We start from the raw sequence: 12,489 nt of genomic DNA, 5'->3' as shown, positions 1-12,489 counted from the left end.
CAATGGGATTGCAGTGGGCGGAGCTTAGGCTCTGCGCGGCAGATTATAAGAGTGGAGACCTATGGAATATCGGTAAGCTATTTGCACCTATATTGGACACGAAATATCGTAGCATCGGGCCTCCTGATGAGCCCTGGAAGGCGAAACGCGTTGAGGCATTCATAAATTGATGGCAGGTGGCGAAAAACGCAGATAAGTACCGCTGTTGCAGCTCTGCGTTTCCCATATATTTTCATTAGTGGGAGACTATTGATGGCATCTTTCAGCTATTTCTACATCGATTTTTGTAAAAGATGCCTCTCCTTATTTTGTATATAAGAATTAGGCATGATCTGAACTGAGATACCCCACTGGGCTGCCTTGAAGTTTGTCTGTATCTTTTTGTGGGACTTCAATATGCCACTCGATGCCATGTGTGTTCTAATTTGTTTGAGGCATTCATAAATTGATGGCAGGTGGCGAAAAACGCAGATAAGTACCGCTGTTGCAGCTCTGCGTTTCCCATATATTTTCATTAGTGGGAGACTATTGATGGCATCTCCTTATTGTGTATATAAGAATTAGGCATGATCTGAACTGAGATACCCCACTGGTCTGCCTTGAAGTTTGCCTGTATCTTTCTGTGGGACTTCAAATATGCCACTCTATGCCATGTGTGTTCTAATTTGTTTTTAACCTCTCTTTTTGGGACACAGGGTCCTCTATAGAGCAGGTCTGATCTCTGTCTAGAACGAGGGGTTCCCTTACATTGGGTAGAAGGGACCACTAGTGGCTGTAGGGTTTATCAGGGCCCCCAGGGATAGCCATCGTGAGCGGGGGCGCCACAACGTCCCCCCCTTAGGGTGCCAACCTCCGCAGCCAGGCAGGGTACAGCATAGTTACCTAATAGGGACTCGTAGGGGTTACCCTAGTGTGGGTTTAATTTTGAACACCTATTTTTCATTTTTTCTATTACTGTCACATTTTTCCGGTGTGTACCACATCTGTGGTTTTTAAATAATAAAGTATTGTTTTAGGGATTTATATATGAGTTTGATTTGAGAACCCTTAAGGATTATAATTTTCATATTGAGGATACACGGGCAGGCACTTTGAGGGCAGACATGGAGTTGACAAGTGTGCAGTGGTCAAAGTTGAAAGACCTCTGTAAAGTCCTTCAATGTTTTGAGGAATGCACACGGCTGGTAAGTGCAGACGATGCCATCATAAGCTTGAGCATCCCACTTATGCATCTGCTCATGCAAACTTTGACGCACATCAAGGAGCAGGCGTCTGCAGCCGAGGATGATGAGGAAGAGGAGGAGGGAAGCCTTGATGACAGTCAGCCATTGTATGTTCAGGGAACTGTCGTGGACGAGGTGGAGGAAGAAGAGGAGGAGGAGGATGATGAAGGGGATGATTATTTAGGGGAGGAGGTTGCTTCTCATGGGGCAAGAGAAAATGTTGGCGTGGCAAGGTCTGGTACTGGGTTTGTGCGTGACTGGAGGGATGTGGATTTGCCTGAAAGTGCTCCTCCATCCAACACTCGCAGTGCATCATTGACACTGGGAACATTGGCCCACATGTCAGATTATGCCTTGCAGATCCTAAAAAGGGACCCCCGCATTGCCAAAATGATGAACGATGATGACTACAGATTGTCCAGCATCCTGGATCCATGCTATAAAGGCAAATTCCAAAACATCATGCCACAGGAGAACCTTGACCTAATATTGGCTAACAAGCAAGCAACTCTGGTAAACCGGTTGGTTGAGGCATTCCCAGCACACAGCAGCGGTGATGGTTGTCACATGAGCCGTAGGGGCCGGGGGCAACTTGGAAGAGGTGTTGGTGGTGCACACATCAGAAGTGGCATTGGAGACAGGGGTTTCATGACCATGTTGTGGACTGATTTTTCAAGTCCCGCTCACACGACTAGTAATACTGCATCAATTGAAAGTGACAGGAGACAGCACTTGTCAACTATGGTTACAAACTACTTTTCCTCCCATATCGATGTTCTCCCTCACAGGTCATTCCCATTTGACTATTGGGCAGCTAAACTGGAAACCTGGCCTGAATTGGCACAATATGCCTTACAGGAGCTCGCTTGCCCAGCTGCAAGTGTGCTATCGGAAAGAGTCTTCAGTGCTGCTGGATCAATCCTGACAGAAAAAAGGACCCAAAATGTGGATGATCTAACCTTCATTAAAATGAACCATGCATGGGTTTCCAAGGATTTTGTCACACCTTTCCCTGATGACACATAGCTTGACAGAAAAATGGCTTTCTTTGGTCCGCCTCTTCCTGGGACTTGACCAATTTCGCCTTTAGCAGCAGGTGAATGTCCCACATCAACATATGCCATTTTGTAAACCTCTCTAACTGGGCTGCCTCCTCCCCCCATGGCCGGGGTCACCACCTAGCGCACGCAACCGGGCGAGTGCCGTTGCCCTGGACAGGTGGGTGGGCCGACTCTTGGGCACGGGCACTGGCACAGGGTCCCTCATAGTGCAATCAAGTGTCTCTGACGGTGGGAGTGCACACCCGCCGTCAGACACACCGCCGTACTATGAGGGGCCCAGTGCCAGTACCGACGCCCACGAGTGGGCCCCCCTTGCTTGGGCAGGGCCCCAGCATTTGCAAAGTTTAACTCTCCCTGCTCCTCCGCTGTGTTGTCTGGGCTGTAAAATCCTTCACTGAGACTGCCACTACAAATTTGGTGAACTGATAGAAGATGATGGTCAAGATGTAGCTATGCCCTGTCCCGCTGGCTGGGATGTAGCTTCAGATGATCAATGGCTTCCATTTCTTATGGACGTCGACTCACAATGAGATGCAGTGGTGGTTTCTCATCAGCTTTCACAGTTTTCCTACCCACAGACATGTGACATTCCAGCGCACATTTTTAAATGTGCCCTCTCATGCCAATCCAAATGAATCGCCTATGGCCTGTGGCTTCTGTCTTTTGCACTCCAAAGTTACGTGACAGAGCATGATAGGCAGTGAGCACCATGTTTACATCTCTCCCTGTGATCAAAATTATATGGATATGAGTAATGGCGATGGGATCAACGGTACTGCGATACAGCAACACTTTCTTCACAAAGAAAGTTTTTCGATGTCTCCACACACTAATTAATTGAGGGTCTGCATCGCCTCTGAGAACTGTGATGGAAGTTTATCCCATGGATAGGAATTCCTAGATTTCTGCAATCACTAGAATTTATGTCAGTAATTGTATGCATCTCATTTCCTATTGCGGAGAGTCTGGACTGTCTTACTGAGACAGAAATATATATGAAGATTTAAAAATACCACCAAAAGTGTATACTGGTGTGCGCTTCAAATACATTTCCTGTTTTCTACTTTTTAGATTGTTGTCTAATCCATACTGAGAACATGGAGATTTTAAATATTTAAACTATGCTATATATACCTGCTATCTGTGACAAGTGTCAGCTTACTCTGAGTCGTTTCTTCTTAGAAAAGTGGACCCTCTGGGCTGTGGCACCCACCCACCTAGGGTGAGCTGACCTAGTGAGAACCACCCCCTATACAGGGAGTGTCAGGGGCAAGACCAAGGGGGTGAGCCACCACGGCAGCTGGACCAGACGGCCGGGTCAGGGAAACAAGACAAGGCAAGACGAGTCATTAATTCAAAGAAACTTCATTAAGGAAGACTTCAGGTACAACAGGTGCAAAACGTGGACACACAGAACATAAGGCAAGGTGCGTGCAAGAGCACGCTGAGGTCCAAGACTTGTGGATCTCTTCAGGGTGCAACAGGAGCAAACGTGAACACACAGAGTTCGTGAAACAGGGTGCGTGCAATGGCACGCCGAGGTCCAGGCATGGAACGTGCAGATGGTACGCGGACATCGGACTCCGGACAACAGTCCACAATCAACCAGGGCATCAGGGTCTGTAGCTCAGAGGGTGATCAGCAGGATCCGGACATCCAGAAGTTAGTCAGTGTTCCATGCAAGGAAACAAGAGAGTTAGTGACATGGTGCGTGTCAACGGACACGCCAGGATCAGGTTCACAGGACAGAGACCTGCGCATGCCGAGGGGCATGCCAGGGACGGGTCAGGTTCACAGGACGGTGGCCTGCGCATGCCAAGGGGCATGCCAGGGAGAGGCACAGAGTAAGGTGACATCGGAATCCAAATGCTGGCATCGACCGACAGGGTCCAGGTATCTGGCTACGGACATCAGCTCCGGACATCAGGCCACAGTCATCTAGGCCCGGACCTCTGGAAGCGGTCGGCAGGTTATGGAATACGGCAGGCAAACTAGAGGTAAAGAGAAGAGCAAAAGAGACAAAGGCTTTGTGCAAGAGTAGCACGAAAAGGCACAGTGCGAGAACCAGCGTGAGTGCAAGGAAGCACAGAGACCACGGCTGGGAGCACCGGCAGGTGGTACCGACGATGGCAGTTGCAAGCGGGCACGACTAGAGGCGGCACCGCTGCGGGGCCACGCAGCCAGACCACTATAGCACTGGACGGGGCACGGCTGGGGCACACAGGCGAGCACGGCTAGAGGCGGCACGGCTGAGGCACACCAGGTAGGCACAGACGACCAGGCACATGCACGGAGGCACGGAGCCACAAGGCAGGACTAGGCAAAGACACAGGACAGAGACGCGTACAGACAGTACGGCAAGGCCTAGTGCGAAATGTGCAAGGGTGCACGAAACATCAGGGACAATACAAAGAACTAGGCAGAGACCTGCGCATGCAAAGAGCATGCCAGGGACAGGGACAGTCTAGCAGCGGAGCGTAGGCCGAAGCCCAGAGCCGGGCCAAGGAAGGACCTAAGGACTAGACAGAGCGAGGCCTGCATGTGCAGAGAGGCACGCCAAGGACAGGCGAGGCAGAGTCCTGCGCGTGCAGAGAGGCACGCCAGGGACAGGCGAGGCAGAGTCCTGCATGTGCAGAGAGGCACGCCAGGGACAGGTGAGGCAGAGTCCTGCGTGTGCAGAGAGGCACGCCAGGGACAGGCGAGGCAGAGTCCTCCGCGTGCAGAGAGGCACGCCAGGGACAGGCGAGGCAGAGTCCTGCACGTGCAGAGAGGCACGCCAGGGACAGGCGAGGCAGAGTCCTGCGCGTGCAGAGAGGCACGCCAGGGACAGGCGAGGCAGAGTCCTGCGCGTGCAGAGAGGCACGCCAGGGAGAGGTTCAGAGCGGAGGCCTGCACGTGTAGAGACACGCCAGGAAGAGGTTCAGAGCAGAGGTCTGCACGTGTAGAGACACGCCAGGGAGAGGTTCAGAGCGGAGGCCTGCATGTGTGAGGAGACACGTCAGGGACATGGTACAGAGACTGAAACCTGCACGTGTAAGGACACGCCAGGAACAGAGACAGAGGCAGGGTACCTGAAGCCACAAAGCAGAGCAAGACATGAAACAAGGAACAGAATCAGAGCAAACAAGGACTACAAGGCAAAGCAGAGCAGGGACAAAATATGGCACGAAGGACAAACACTAGACATGACACGAGACGAAACCAGAGATGGAATACGAGCACGGAGCGTGTGCAGAGACGCACGACAGAGCAGAGTGCAAGGGCACAGAATAGAGGGAGCGCCCCACAGACCAAGCAGCCATGCAGGGACACCACACAATACTCAGGCCCTGAGCATAGGAAGGGGCGGCCTGATATAGGGCATAGCACCTCCTCTTCCAGGTCAGGACCAGGGGAGCAGATCCACAGGATAACAGAGCGTAGTCACATGATCAGAGTTCCAGACATGACAAGACGACTGCAGAATCAGTGCTGAAACCTAGACAGGTCACATGATCAGAGTTCTAGACGTGACGAGATGATTGCCGAACCAGACAGTGCAGGATCCTAGGAAAGGTCACATGATCAGTGTTTCAGACATGACGAGGTAATTGCAGAACCAGACAGTGCAGGATCCAGGCAGGGACACATGATCAAGGATTCTAGACATGACGAGAAGATCACAGAAGGCAGAGCAGAAACGCAGGCATCCCGCAGCTCAGACATGAGGTGAGTGAGCACACTGGTCTAGGGAACATGCAGGATAGCAGACAAGATATGCGCATGCACATCGCTCCAGGAGTTCTTGAGACAAAACAGACATGGCGGACATGACACTATCCAGTGATAATGTACCCTTTCTCAACTTTGTACAAGCTGGTCAAATCCATACTGGGCCTGAGACCCTCTGAGCCTGCCTCCTGATATATAGACATAGGTTGTTAATGTGTGAACTATGCTATACATACCTGTAATCCAGTGATACGTTACCCTTTCTCACCTTTGTCCAATCACGTCTAATCCATACTGGGCCTGAGGCCGTCTGAGCCTGCCTCCTGTTATATAGACCTACGTTTTTAATGTGTAAACTATGCTATACATACCTGTTATCCAGTGATACGGTACCCTTTCTCACCTTTGTCCAATCACGTCTAATCCATACAGGGCCTGAGACCGTCTGAGCCTGCCTCCTGTTATATAGACATAGGTTTTTAATGTGTAAACTATGCTCTACATACCTGTTATTCAGTGATACGGTACCCTTTCTCACCTTTGTCCAATCACGTCTAATCCATACTGGGCCTGAGACCGTCTGAGCCTGCCTCCTGATATATAGACATAGGTTTTTAATGTGTAAACTATGCTACATATATATCATATATACATGTTACCCGGTGAAACTATACCCTTTATCAACTTTCTAGAATCTTGTCGAATCCATACTGGGCCTGAGAACGGCTGCCGAGCTGTTAAGCAAGCTACAGCAACTGTGGTTTGGACACGTAATTTTTTGCATTTTTTCAGGAATGCCGGTTAGGCCTAATTCAGGAATTGCGGTTGACCTGCACTTACTGGGAAATCATCGTTCGCGGGGAATAATTGGAATCACAGATTCCCATCACTAACGGTGTTCTGCTGGTTATCTGCACCTGTAAGCGACAAAAGCTGGTCCTTTCAGTGTAGCGCACATGCAGCCCCGGACATGTAACGCCGTGATAGACCATGATAGTGCCAGAGCCTCGCGTATCCCTCTAGTAAGCTTGACGCGTACCGCGGGGGCATGCCGGAGTCTCGTTCATTAACGGAATAAAGCTGACAAATTGCTAGCACAACTACAAACGGACATACCACACCACACACACAATCGACAAAGCTTTCAATATGTGCATCTTTTCTTGAGGTGGCATGGTTGTGGTTTCCCGGGTGGAGTCTAATTAAGCCGCAGGCTCCACCCCTGGTGGTGCCCTTTTGGACATTCCTTTAAGGTTCAGCTATGCAATCATACTGCCCCCGGAAAGCAAACACTTTGCCTTCATGGACGCTGTTTGGAGGTTCGTGGGAATAACGCCGCCCGATCGCCAGTTGGCATAATTTATTGGTGGGAAGTCCGACGGTATATGATCGTGTTCGATTTCAGGTTTTTTTTTTTTGGTTGGCTTTTTACATTTTTATTCCAGCCTTTCTTAACTTCATAAGGGAATTACAAGCCTATATCTGTGTCTCCTCCACCTCCTCCTTTTACTCCTCCACCTCTTTTCAAAATGTAGTTGCCCTTTTCCATAAGTAATTTTTGTCTTCTGAGCATTTTCTCTGCTTTGGGACACCTTTTAAGGTGTTTTGTAATTGTTTTCTATGTGTTTGTATGTGTTTGTGTTTGCCTGCCATTGTTTTCAATGGGGTTCGACGAACTTGCCTCCTGTGTGACGAACCAAAACACTAGCGTGGTGGCTCAACACTACTCCTGATATATAGATGTACATTGTTAATGTTTAAACTATGCTATATATACGTGCTATCTGATGATACTGTACACTTTGTCTACTTTTTATATTCTTGTCTAATCCATACTGAGCCTGTGAGCCTCTCTGTGTGACTGATGGAATATATATGGAGATTGACAATTATCCTTTGACTGAATAGAGCTGTACATTTCTGATACAGTGCCATATATCTGATGTTATTTTGTGTCTATTTTGTGCAAAATTTTGAAGTTTGGTGGAAGAGGCCGTGGACGTGGGCGCAGGGGGGCCAGCTGGTGATGATGGTGGTGGTGCATCTGCTGGTAGTGGCAAAAGCACAACAGCAGCTAAGGCAGGAGGTGTTGAGCATGCGTCATGGTCTGGCTCCGGAACGCCTGGAAGGCTACCTTTTCTGGGAGTAGGTTAACCGCTTTTAAAGGCGGAGCATGAGGAACTGCTTTTGGCTTACATTGCCGACACAGACTCCATCAAATATGCCCGCCTCTTCTGAAGTTTCAAAAAATGCAATTATTTTTGAAACTCAAAAATTTAGATCGATCCCCAAAAAATACATCAGGTGTAGGGATCTTTGGTTCAACAGCATGCGAACGAGCAAGGTAGGCGGAAATTCCCCGCACTTCTGCAGCGAGCTGCTCCACACGATCAGACAATTGCTTTATCTCCATTGAGAGAAAAAAAAAAATTCCCCCTACGGCCTCAGAGATATAGAGGAAAGAATATACACACACTTTTTTTTTTTTTAAATGCAATTCTTTCCTGCTATTGAGTACCCTAGGATCTGCGGTATGGCGGGTGATTCTGTTATGATTGAGTCACCGTAGGAGGCAAAAAACAGAAATGCTAGCTAAGTCCAGAAAACCAGAGAGGTTGGCAGCTGTCGGATTGCAAACCCCTGATCCTATCCACCACAACTAACAGTAGCCGTGGGGGGTTCCTACGATGCCCTAGACCCCTCGATCACAGCCAGAGAATTAAATAGGCCTAAAGAAAGAAAGGGGAAATCTAAACTGCCCCAGTGCAGACCCCAAAGCAATAGGCAGCCCCCAACATATAATGACGGTGAAGCAAGATGAAAACACTAACACAGACAGAAAGATAGACTGAGCAAAGACGGGGCCCAAGCTAACTAGATAGGAAAGGACAGGAAGGCTGCTGTCTGCAATCCGTGAAAAACCCTATGAAAATAAGAGCCAACAGACTGACAGTGAAAAAGGCCCTGAAGACGCTAAGCTTCAAAAAAGCTATGTCAGTACTCAGGAATATTCTGAAGACAGAGCAACAGGCAAAAGGAGATTCAGCTCACCCCAGCAGGGTATGGCAGAATCCAGAAAAGCAAGGAAAACAAAAACAAAACACAAATGCTAACAGGCAAAGCAGAAAACTTAGCTTTAGAGGAGCAGGAATCAGACTGGTGTCCTAGAAGTCCACAGAGAAATCACCCGCAGGGCAGAAGGTCGTCGGCAGCCTTATATCCAGTCCGTGACTCCACTCAGCCAGTCATCCTCATTAGGCTCAGGTGCCTGATAATCAGGCTCATTACCTTCCTTTACCAGAATAGGGAGTTCACCAGACCTCAATGACGAAGGGGAAAATGAACTCACAACAGTACCTCCCCCTTGAGGAGGGGTCACCGAACCCTCAACCACGCCACCAGGGTGAGCCCGATGAAAGGCACGCACCAATCTTTTGGCATGAATATCAGAGGCAGAGACCCAGGAATTATCCTCCTGACCATAACCCTTCCACTTAACCAAATACTGGAGTCTCCGTCTAGCCTGACGGGAAGCCAGTATTTTCTCTACCTCATATTCCAGGTTACCTTCAACCAATACAGGGCCTGGAGGTGCCACCCCAGGAACAACTGGTTCAACAAACCTCTTCAACAAGGACTTATGGAACACATTATGGATTTTAAATGTGACAGGAAGAGCCAAACGAAAAGAGACCGGATTAATAATCTCCAAAATCTTGTAAGGTCTAATAAATCTAGGCTTAAACTTAGGAGAAGCCACCTTCATAGCAATATTTTTTGATGATAACCACACCATATCACCAATCTTAAACTGGGGACCAATGGTCCTATGTCGTTTGGAAAACCGCTGGCCCTTTTCCTGGGATAGAGATAACTTATCCACCACTTGGTCCCAGATCTGGTGCATTCTCTCCACCACAGTGCCAACACCTGGGCAGGCAGAAGGCTCCACCTGCCCTGAAGAAAATCAAGGAGGAAACCCAAAGTTACAAAAAAAAAGGTGACATCGAAGTGGCAGAACTAGCTCTATTATTTAAAGCAAATTCGGCCAAGGGCAAAAATGAAACCCAATCATCCTGATCAGCGGAAATAAAACATCTCAAATACGACTCCAAGGTCTGGTTTGTTCTCTCTGTCTGCCCATTGGTCTGAGGGTGAAAAGCAGAGGAGAAGGACAACTGAATTCCCAGCTTGGAACAGAAAGTCCTCCAAAATCTAGACACAAACTGAACTCCTCTGTCAGATACAATGTTCTCAGGAATCCCGTGTAAGCGAACCACCTGTTGCAAAAACAAGGGCACCAACTCAGAGGAAGATGGCAACTTAGGGAGTGGTACAAGATGAACCATCTTAGAGAACCTATCACAAATCACCCAAATAACAGTCATTCTTTGAGAGATCGGCATATCAGAGATGAAATCCATTGAAATATGGGTCCATGGCCTCCTGGGGACCGGCAAAGGAATCAACAACCCACTAGAGCGAGAACAAGATTTAGACCGGGAGCAAGTCCCACAGGACTGCACAAAATTCCTGACATCATGAGACAAGGTGGGCCACCAAAAAGAGCGACTCACCAGATCTCTAGTACCAAAAATACCTGGATGACCAGCCAATGCAGAGCAATGAACTTCAGACATCACTCTCTTCTTCCACTGGTCAGGAACATACAACTTTCCACTGGGACAACGCTCATGTTTGTCCTCCTGGAACTCTTGCAGAGCAAGTCTCAAATCGGGCGAGATGGCAGAAAGAACTACCCCTTCGCCTAAGATGGTAGCAGGCTTGGTCACCACAGGAGAATCAGCAAAGAAACTCCTAGAGAGGGCGTCTGCCTTGACATTCTTAGTTCCAGGAAGAAAAGAGACCACAAAATCAAAACGTGTAAAAAGCAAGGCCCACCTAGCCTGTCTATGGTTCAAGGGTTTAGCCGACTCTAGGTAAATCAAATTCTTGTGGTCAGTGAGGACCACAACTTGATGTTTAGCTCCCTCCAACCAATGTCTCCACTCCTCAAATGCCCATTTCATGGCCAACAGTTCCCGATTCCCCACATCATAGTTACGTTCAGATGGAGAGAACTTTCGGGAAAAGAAAGCACAGGGATTCATTTTAGATGTTACAGGATCCTTTTGGGACAAAACAGCTCCTGCACCAATCTCAGAAGCATCCACCTCTACCTGGAACGGGAGTGAGACATCAGGTTGCCGCAAAACCGGGGCAGAGGTAAATCTTCGCTTCAGCTCCTGAAAGGAAGCAACAGCCTCCGGAGACCAATTCAACACATCAGCACCCTTCTTAGTCAGATCAGTCAATGGCTTGGCAATACTAGAAAATTTTGCTATAAATTTCCGATAAAAATTAGCAAAACCCAAAAACTTCTGGAGGGCCTTCAAAGAAGTGGGCTGAACCCAATCATAAATGGCCTGTACCTTGGCCAGGTCCATTTCAATAGTTGACGGAGAGAAAATAAATCCCAAAAATGAAATCCTCTGTACCCCAAAGAGGCATTTCGATCCTTTGACATACAGGGAATTCTCCCTAAAGATCCGGAACACAGTCCGAATATGTTCCACATGAGAATCCCAATCCTTGGAGAAGATCAAAATATCATCCAGATAGATAATCAAAAATTTATCGACAACGTCTCGGAAAATATCGTTCAGAAGTCCACAGAGAAATCACCCGCAGGGCAGAAGGGCGTTGGCATCCTTATATCCAGTCCGTGACTCCACTCAGCCAGTCATCCTCATTAGGCTCAGGTGCCTGATAATCAGGCTCATTACCTTCCTTTACCAGACAGAAGGGGCATTAGTGAGCCCAAAAGGCATCACCAGGTACTCAAAATGTCCCTCCGGAGTATTAAATGCCGTCTTCCATTCATCCCCCTGCTTAATACGGATTAGATTATATGCCCCCCTGAGGTCAAGCTTGGTAAACCAGCAAGCACCTCTAACTCTAGAGAATAGATCCGAAATCAGGGGTAACGAATACTGATATTTAATAGTAATTTTATTGAGGGCACGATAATCAATACAAGGCCTTAAAGAACCATCCTTTTGGCCACAAAAAAAAAAACGGCACCTAAGGGTGAAGAGGATGGTCTAATATGACCCTTCTCCAACGCCTCCTTAATATAGGACCGCATAGCCTCGTGCTCGGGTACAGATAAATTGAAGAGCCGACCCTTGGGAAATTTACACTCCAGGCTTAGTTCAATTGCACAGTCATAACTCCTATGAGGAGGCAAGGACGCAGACTCATTCTCACTAAATACATCATAAAAGTCCGCCAAATAGTCAGGAACATCATGCGACTGAGGAGAGGTGGAAAAAACCGGAGCCTCACTAAAGGCACACCGACAACCCCAACTCACTACAGACACAGATTTCCAATCCAAAACTGGATTATGAATTTGCAACCAGGGAAACCCCAGAACAACGGCATCATGCAGACCATGCAATACCAAAAATCTGCAATTTTCTTGATGGTCT

Source organism: Dendrobates tinctorius, unplaced genomic scaffold (genome assembly GCF_039654945.1).
Source record: "Dendrobates tinctorius isolate UK_male_01 unplaced genomic scaffold, ASM3965494v1 ptg000004l, whole genome shotgun sequence".
NCBI classification, from domain to species: domain Eukaryota; kingdom Metazoa; phylum Chordata; class Amphibia; order Anura; family Dendrobatidae; genus Dendrobates; species Dendrobates tinctorius.
This window is presented reverse-complemented; position numbering follows the sequence as displayed.